This window comes from Bison bison, unplaced genomic scaffold, assembly GCF_000754665.1.
Source record: "Bison bison bison isolate TAMUID 2011002044 unplaced genomic scaffold, Bison_UMD1.0 scf7180017864453, whole genome shotgun sequence".
NCBI classification, from domain to species: Eukaryota; Metazoa; Chordata; class Mammalia; order Artiodactyla; family Bovidae; genus Bison; species Bison bison.
This window is the reverse complement of record NW_011495015.1, coordinates 2096536-2105273: the sequence shown is the minus strand read 5'-3', so window position 1 is coordinate 2105273 and position 8738 is coordinate 2096536. Positions and strand designations below refer to the sequence as shown.

The window sequence follows — 8738 nt, the reverse complement described above, 5'->3', positions numbered from 1 at the left end:
AGTAATTTTATTTTCTTTCTTTTAAGTTCTTTTCTTCCCCTCAGCCATTTTATTGTTGAAGAACATCTGAAATATTTCCAGTTTTTGGCTAAAATGAATAAAGATTCTCTAAACATATGTGTATACGTCTTTTTTTAAACAGGTTTTTTGAGGTATAATTAAATGCCATAAAATTTACCCATATCATGTGCAATTCAGTGATTTTTAGTAAGTTTATAAAATTGTGCAACTATCATCATAATGCAATTTAGACCATTTCCATCACTGTTAAAAGATCCTTATGCTCATTTGCAGTGTGTCCCTGTTTCCACCCCAAACCCCAAGCAACCTCAAATCTGCTTTCAAAATCAAACATGTAAGATTTCAACTTTGTTCTTCTAAAAAATTCTTTTGGCTATTTAGGTCCTTTGCAGTTCCATGTGAATTTTGGGATTAGCTTATCAGCTTCCACAAAAAAAAAAACCCTGACATTTTTATAGGTATTTTATTGAAACTGTAGATTATAGACTGCAGTAGTACTGTCATCTTAACAATATGTCTTCCAATCCATCGCCACAGAATATCTCTCCATTTATTTAGATTTCCAGTTTCCCTGACTAATGCTTTGTAGTTTTCAATGTACAGATCTTGTAATTGTATTATTAAATTATTAATATTTCATTCTTTCAGATGCTACTGTAGATAATTTCATTTTGGATTTTTTTATTGTTTAGTATATAGAAATGCAGAATATTTTTGTATGCTGATCTTGTATCCTTTGACCTTACTGAGCTCATATATTGAATTGATTCTAAAAGTTTGTGAATTCCTTAGGATTTTCTGCATTTGGGATTATGTCATCTGCTTACAGAAATAATTTAACTTCTTTCCCAATATGAATGCTTTTATTTCCTTTCTTGCTTGATTGCACTCGCATTCTCTGGTTTTGATTGTAGTGTTTAACCCACTCACATTTAATTAATTATTGATAAGGTTGGATTTATAGTTGACACTTTGCTCTCTGTTCTTATGTTTCAGATCTTTTTCTTCTCCCCTCTCTGCCTCTTTAAAATACATATTTTTCAGTGCACTATTTAAATTTCTGTGTTTGTGACCATGTTTCTTAAATTATATTTTTAAGTGTTGATCTAGGGATTATAATGTGTATGCCAATTACATGTTATTATTGCGTTAAATGCAGTAAAATAAAGCAACTTTGCTCCAGTATAGCTGTATTACCTTCCCTTCGTTTGTGTTATCTGTGTAATATAGATTATATCTACATTTGTTATTAGCCCAACAACAGAATGTTATAATTATTATTTTATATAGTTTTGTTTTTTAAAGAAGAGAATTAAAGAGAACTGTATATATTTATATAGTTCTTTGTTTTTACCAGAAATTTACCAGTTCTGGCACTCTTAATATCTTCTTATGAATTCAGGGGACTGGTGTCATTTCCTTACCATCTATAAGAATTTTCCTTAGGATTTACTGTAAGACAGGTTCTCAACTGTAATTTCTCTGTCTTTGTTGACCTAGGAACATCTTGATTCTGCCATTCTTAAAAAATGAGTATTTTGCGATATAATTCACATACCATACAATTTACTCATTTAAAATGTAGAATTCAGTTGCACAATCATTACCTTTATCAATTTTAGTATATTTTCACCTGAAAAAAAAACCCTGTGTACCTATTAGCAGTAACTCCCCATTCTGCCCCCAAATCCCACAGCCCTAGATAGTGTGAATAAGCCTACATTGAGTCTCTATAGACTTTCCTATTCTGGATATTTCACCTAAGTAGAGTTACACAGTTTGTGGTCATTCATGACTGTTTGCCTTTATTTTATTGGATATAGAATTCTTACTTGACTTTTTTCCCTTTTAGTATTAATAGATTGTCATCCTTCTTTCTTGCTTGAAGTGTTTCTAATGAGAAGTCAGTTGTTAATTGTGGTGAATTTTTTTCATTGCTGTTCTTTTTTTTTTCTTTAAATAATTTGACTGTAATGTGTTTAGGATCCCTTTGTGATTATTCTACCTGGAATTTGTTGAGTTTCTGGGATCTGTAGATTAATATTTCATGAATTGGTGTGTTAAATTTACTGATTTTTTTTTTTTTTTTTTTACCATCTCACATCTGTTATTGAAGATACCTAGTATATTTTCAGTCACTCTACTTTTCAAATCCATTATTTCCATTTGGCTTTCTTTGTAATTTTCCTTTGTTCCAAATCTCTGTTTGATAAGTTGTGGTACTTTGATTCTTTAAACAATGTTTTCTTTCATTTGGATAGTTACTTTACAGTCTTTGCCAAAGCTAGTATCTTGACCCACTCAGAGAAGTTTCTGTTGAATACTTTTCCCTTGCTTTCCCATCTGTCTTCATTTTTGTTGAAAACTAAACAGTTTGGGTCATATATTACAACTCTGGTTTCTCTTTATTTTCCACCTGAAAGTTACAACTGTTGCTAGTTTTTTGTTTGCTTTTAGTAAGATGTCAGGTGTTTTGGATATTTGTTACTTTGTCACAACCACTGGGTTCTAGTTTGGGAGGGGGGTGTTTGGTCTTGGTTTTTGGGGGTTGCCCTATACTTAACATGGGTTAGTCAGCAGCCATTGATTCAGACACTTTGCTGAAACACCAGGAGCCAGTAAGGCTCCTTCCACTGGTAGATTTGCATGTGTGTTGGGGAGTGTGTTCAGTGTTCAGGCATTTTCAGATCTACCCTAGGATTTACTTTCCATTGGGCTCAGCCAGGTCTTCCTTCATGCGTGCAGGCTCCTTGTCGACTCAGGGTGTTGTGGAGAGCTTGGACCCTCACACATCTCCACCACATGCACACATAGTCTTGGTGTCATTGGGGGTATGTGCAGAGGTTAGTCATTCTCTGATCTTCCCCACTTGCTTTCCCAGCTACCCTGTCAGCCAGGGGTGAATGGCTGTCTTATCTAGTGCTCCCCTGGCTCTTTCATTTCTTCCATCTCCCTGTTACATTTCTGGCGTGTCTATCGGCTGCTGCTCCCCAACAGTGGGACCACACAGCCTTAGCTAATAGAACTGTGTTTTTTGTTCCCTGCTTCCATTTGTTTCCTACCCTGTTGGCTTTTTTAACAACGACGTGACTGAGGGGTGAGGTTTGACTCTCTGGCAGCAGAGATGCCGGTTTTCACTGCCAGCTCCACCCTGGAACCTTGTCATGCAAACTAAGCATTGGCCGGGAATGAGAACAGCCCCAGGCGATCTTCTTATCCGTAGTTCAGCAGTTCTTACTGAAAATGCTTCTCAATTTGTTTTTGTTCAGTTTCTGGAGCCTTGAATTTTTTTTTTTTTTTTTTACAATTTTGTCTAGGCTTGTAGTTGTTTCTTACAGAGATGAGTTGCCAGTATCTTCACTCTACTATAGACAGAAGTTTTCTCAAATGTATTTTAATGTGCCAAATCTCAAGGAGAATGAGTTCACTGATTTACTTATTTTATCCAGCAAACCTCATGTGGGATGCTTGTTTGTGTTGCGTGCCTCTCTTGTGAACCTTTGAAACAAAACAAGTGGTTAATGTTTGGTCTAAATCTTTATGAAGACTCTTAAGTAACTGCCTTGTCTCTGTTTCTGAAATGTTTTGCTCTCAGGACCCCTTAATATTTTTCGGCATAACTGAGGAGGCTGAAGGGCTTTTTTATAAATGAGTATGTCTATTGACATTTATATAATCAGAAATGAAAACTGAGAAGAAATTTGTGTGTATAATAATTGGTCTAAAAACTGTTACCTATTAATAATGTATTTTTATGAAACTGTATATTCCAAGACAGTATCAAGGAGGAGTGTCATTAGTTTTGCAAAATATCTTTAATGTGTGGCTTAACAGAAAGATATTGAAATTATTTGCTTTTGCAGTCCGTGAGTTCAGCTATCTCTTGTCACATAGTCTCAAGAGTCAAATACACACTTTTTAGAGTATGGGAGACAAAGATACACTGACATCTTATGTGTTATTGTGAGCTTATTTCTGACCTTGCAGGTCCCCTGAAATAATCTAAGGGACCACACTTTGTGAACTTGTGTACCATTGTAGGAAGCGCACTAATGAAAGTGTTCAAGTGTACAGTGATGGGACAAAGGAGTAAAGCAGTCAGTTTATGGGCATTCAGGGGGTCTCACAGTGGAAAAGATATGTAATCTGGATTCTCATGGATAAGTACATATGTGACCAGCAGGAAAATGAGAGTAAATAGTAGTCTTAAGCAGGAGATGTAAAAAAGACAAGAGTCTGTTAAAGTAGTGCACACAAAGTTAGTATGTAGCCTATGAAGGATGGAGGATAGGTAATAAGTTTTAGACAGGGACCAGTTCATTATGGCCTTGTGTTCCTTGCTAAAGATCTTGACATTTATCCTGTAGCCAGTGAGCCAAAGGGAAGGGCCATAGCAGAAATCAGTAGTAGTAGTTAAAAATCCAAGGAGGAGGCAGTATGGGCATTGACTTTGAGGACAGAGAAAATTGGCAGGTCTGAAAGACACTGAATTATGAGATTTACCTGTGTATGTAGAAAAGTGGTCTGGGTCCACGCTGAGGTTGATTGGACTGTTCCCTGAGAGGGCACTCAGGAAAAGCAAGAGGTTGTTTCAGGAAGCATATTTGGTTTGTACTGTTGAATGAAGTCGGAACATCCAATAGAACTATCAGTAGACAAAACGAGACTAGAGCTGAGAACAGCTAAAAGAAAATTAAAAGTATGAGAATTTGTGGAAAAGTGACCTATAGGTATGATAATGTCACCCAGAGAGAGTGGGGCAGGAGTGAAGGATAGTATACCCTGAGGAATTCACACATTTTAGGAGGGATCGGGAGAGGACACGGAGAAGGCAATGGCACCCCACTCCAGTACTCTTGCCTGGAAAATCCCATGGATGGAGGAGCCTGGTAGGCTGCAGTCCATGGGGTCACTAAGAGTCGGATACGACTGAGCGACTTCACTTTCACTTTTCACTTTCATGCATTGGAGAAGGACATGGCAGCCCACTCCAGTGTTCTTGCCTGGAGAATCCCAGGGATGGGGGAGCCTGGTGGACTGCCGTCTATGGGGTCACACAGAGTCGGACACAACTGAGTGACTTAGCAGCAGCACGAGAGGACAAGAGAGAAGCAGAGGTTGCACAGCTGAGAGTGGCCAGATGCCACAGCAGTGAATGGGAAAGATGAAGTTGTTGGGTTTTGTCAGTGGACATACCTTACCGTGATCTGGGTAGAGGAAATCTCAGAGTTGTGGGGACAGGATGCAATGTTAGATTTGAGGAGAGAATTAGAACTTTCACTTCTAAATGCTTAAGTATAGTGAAGGTTGCATTTGTTAAATTATATGTGAGGCTACTTGATGTCAGTTTTTGAATTGATAAGGCCAAAATTGTTGAAGCTTTTAGTCTTCTAGGTACTTGTTTTATTTTTTGAAGATTGCCGCTAAATACATAGTAGTCCTGAGCATTGCCTTCATAAAAGTGTGATTTCTTAAAACTGTAGAGGCAAGCAAAAAAGCAAAAACTTTTACTAATATATTTCTGTTAAAACCATTCCTTAGGTAAGTTAAGAATGCTTACTAATCATTAGGTTTATAAAATAAATAGGAAGAATAAATACAAACTATTAAATTCTTTAGTTATTAACAGTTGGCTTACCCAAAGGGATATATTTAACCGTTCTCAGCCTCAGTTTAATCATTCAGTGTTTTTTCAAGAGCGCACACGTGTTTGTGTAAGGGTCAGAAGCCCTTCTGAAGCAGTGTGCGTGGTGTTTAGTACTGCCATGCTCCGGATCTCCGAGCAGCTTGACGTGCAAAGCTGCTGTTAGAAGTAATTTTCTTTCATTTTAAATAACTATTTGACAGCTTAAGAGAGGAAGGGCCGTAATATCCATTCCCAGTTTTTTGCTTATACTATATGTTACTACTGTTTCTTATGACAGAATTAGAGGGGAGGAGAGAAGGTGACATGATTACCTTTTTTCACGTATTTATTTGCAAAGCATATTCTTAGGATTGTCTTTTCTTAGTGAGTTATTGGCCTTGAAGCCAGTTTCTAGCTTCTGCTGAGTTTTTCCTTCCATAAAATTTTTAGAAATGAATCTGTAGTTGTTCTCTTATGTAAATAGAGACCATATTTATAGCATAATATAACACAAGACATTGCTGTTAAGAGATTTCTAAATTTAAAAATAACCTGAACCAAAACTTAATTTCTTAAATGCATTCAAATAGACCATATTTTAAATAATAATTCCTTAGCAGTATACTTTTTATATAAAATGATTTTATTACCTTATTAAGTATCACAATAGTTAGGGGTTCATACCTACTCAAAATTCTTCAAATATTTTATCCTTTTACTGACAATCTATGGGATTTTCCCCCCATTGGTTTTAGTTTAGAAATTTTTCCACTGAAACATTTCTAGCTATAAGTTGGTGTTCATAATTTGCAAAGCAATATCTTTTATCAAATACTTTCTGATAGTCTAAATCTCGAGTTATATTCATGAAGTGTGAAAGAGTGGATGTTAATCATCTACCTTTTCATCATCAGTGAAGGTTCAGTCTTCATTATCTCCTGTCCTCTCCACATGATAATTGAGAACTTTTTTTATTCAAATAATGTAATACATGTTCACTGTAGAAAAATTAAACATATAAGCATAATGAAAATAGAAATTGCTTTGTTTGAGATGAAGGATCTTGAGGTTTTACTCTACCCTCTTTGCAGGCTAATTAGTTTCATGGGCTCTAGCAGAAGACATGAGACTCCTGGGTCAGGTAGAAAGGAAAGTTTTTTTTCATATAGCCATAGCAGTAGCCATATATCAGTGTTTGTGTCTGTTGTCAGAGCCCTATTTCTTACAAAGGGATGTAGTGAAGGCCAGTGACAACTACATATACAGTAGATTGTGTAATGGGAGAGGAAACCCAAATCTTTTTAATGGGAGGTAAATCTACCTGACCTTAGCCCTAAATTAGAGAGAAGTTATATATTGAACAGTGAACAGATCTAATCTACCCTTTGCTGCAGAGGAAGACACTGTCTCTGTCTTCCAAGGCTGTTCTGTATACAGATAACTTTGAAAAGATAGAACAAAGGGATTTATTTAGTGCTTCTGTTTGCTAGATGTACAGAAATGCAAGAAAGCCATGGTGGATTGTCTCCCAGCACACCTGCAATGCCATTACCCACAGATAGCCATTAACATTTTGATTTGTATCCTTCAAGGGTTTATATATGTATATATATTTTAAATTATCTCCAGGTATTTTTTATACTTCTTTTTTCTATCTTCTTGAGTTGGTAAAGACTACCAGCACTTTGTTTAGTATCAGCAGTGATAGAAGGTCATTCTTGGCTGTTAATACTTCATATTGTGTGTGATGGCTGTTGTAGGTTATTTTAAGAAAAACATTAGTGTAAATGAAAAGCATTTAACATTTTAAAATGAAAAAAATCTGTTAAGTTTATTATGTCATCGTATGAAAGAAGAATGTGCCAGTGACCCTCTCCTGAATAGACAAGAGTATTTATATTAATATATAAGTACTATTTGATAATACAGAAATTTCAGGACAATCAGAAGTAACTATTTCTTTTGAAAGTTACTTTCCCCAGATCTGAAAATAATTTTTAGTGTTAAGATTCTCACAAAAACACTTTGTTTGGCTAACAGTTTTAAGGACAGTTTTATTTGAGAACAGAGTAAGTTTGTAGCAGGTAAGAATATTCACACTTAAAGTGAAAGTCGCTCAGTTGTGTCCAACTGTTTGGGATACTATGGACTATAGCCTGCCAGGCTCTCCAGCCAACAATACTGAGGTGGGTACCCACTCCCTTCTCCAGGGGATCTTCCCAACCCAGGGATTGAACCTAGGTCTCCTGCATTGTGGGCGGATTCTTTACTGCCTGAGCCACCAGGGAAGCCCAAGAATACTGGAATGGGTAACCTGTCCCTTCTCCGGGGGATCTTCCTGACCTAGGAATTGAACTGGGGCCACCTGCATCGCAGGTGGATTCTTTACCACCTGGGGTATCTTAGAAGCCCTGTATGAATATTCACACTAGTCACCAAATTATTGCATAGGAGAACATGATTGATATAGTCTTGCGAACACTTTTCATGTAACATATTAACACGTTGGTTTCTTTTAACTTGTTTATGTCACAGAACAGTATCATAACGTATATGCAAGGTAGAAGGGACTTCTTAATGTTTTTCTTAGATTCTTTTGTTAATAACAAAATATTTGTATTTTCCAAGGCAGATCTCTTGAACTTTGTTGGCTAACCTTTTTATTAATCATGCCTTTTTACTTCTGATACTTGGACATCTGGGACCTCACTGACCTTGGGCAGACAGTCCTTCCCAGGGCCACTCAGTTCCCAGAGAAAATAAATAGCTCATTTGTGACCACACCTTTCATTTGCAAACCAGCAATCCAGGGTTCATCCCTAACCACCAGCTCTAGCAACTCTCATACTCTGGACCACTGTCCCCCTGCCCTGATGGTTAGCCCAGAATAACCGTCAGGTACCAGACAACTAGAGAAGTGACACGTATACCCCAGACCCTGCACAAGTTATGCGGACTAGCCAACCCTAAAAACCTGCTTGCTGTCTTAGCCTTTTCCTGTGGAAGCCACACTAAAGCATCCGCTTGCCTGCCTTTCCCTCCCTCTGCCTCCCTGAACTGGCTAGGTGCTTCCCCAGGAGAAACTGCGTTG

The 8738-nt window shown here is 37.1% G+C and overlaps 1 protein-coding gene across 3 annotated transcripts in view; it reads left to right on the top strand.

Annotated features, from left to right (window-relative positions):
- Positions 1-8738, top strand: part of ANKRD12 (ankyrin repeat domain 12) — a 98764-nt gene that overhangs the window by 37205 nt on the left and 52821 nt on the right. The window lies entirely within an intron of this gene.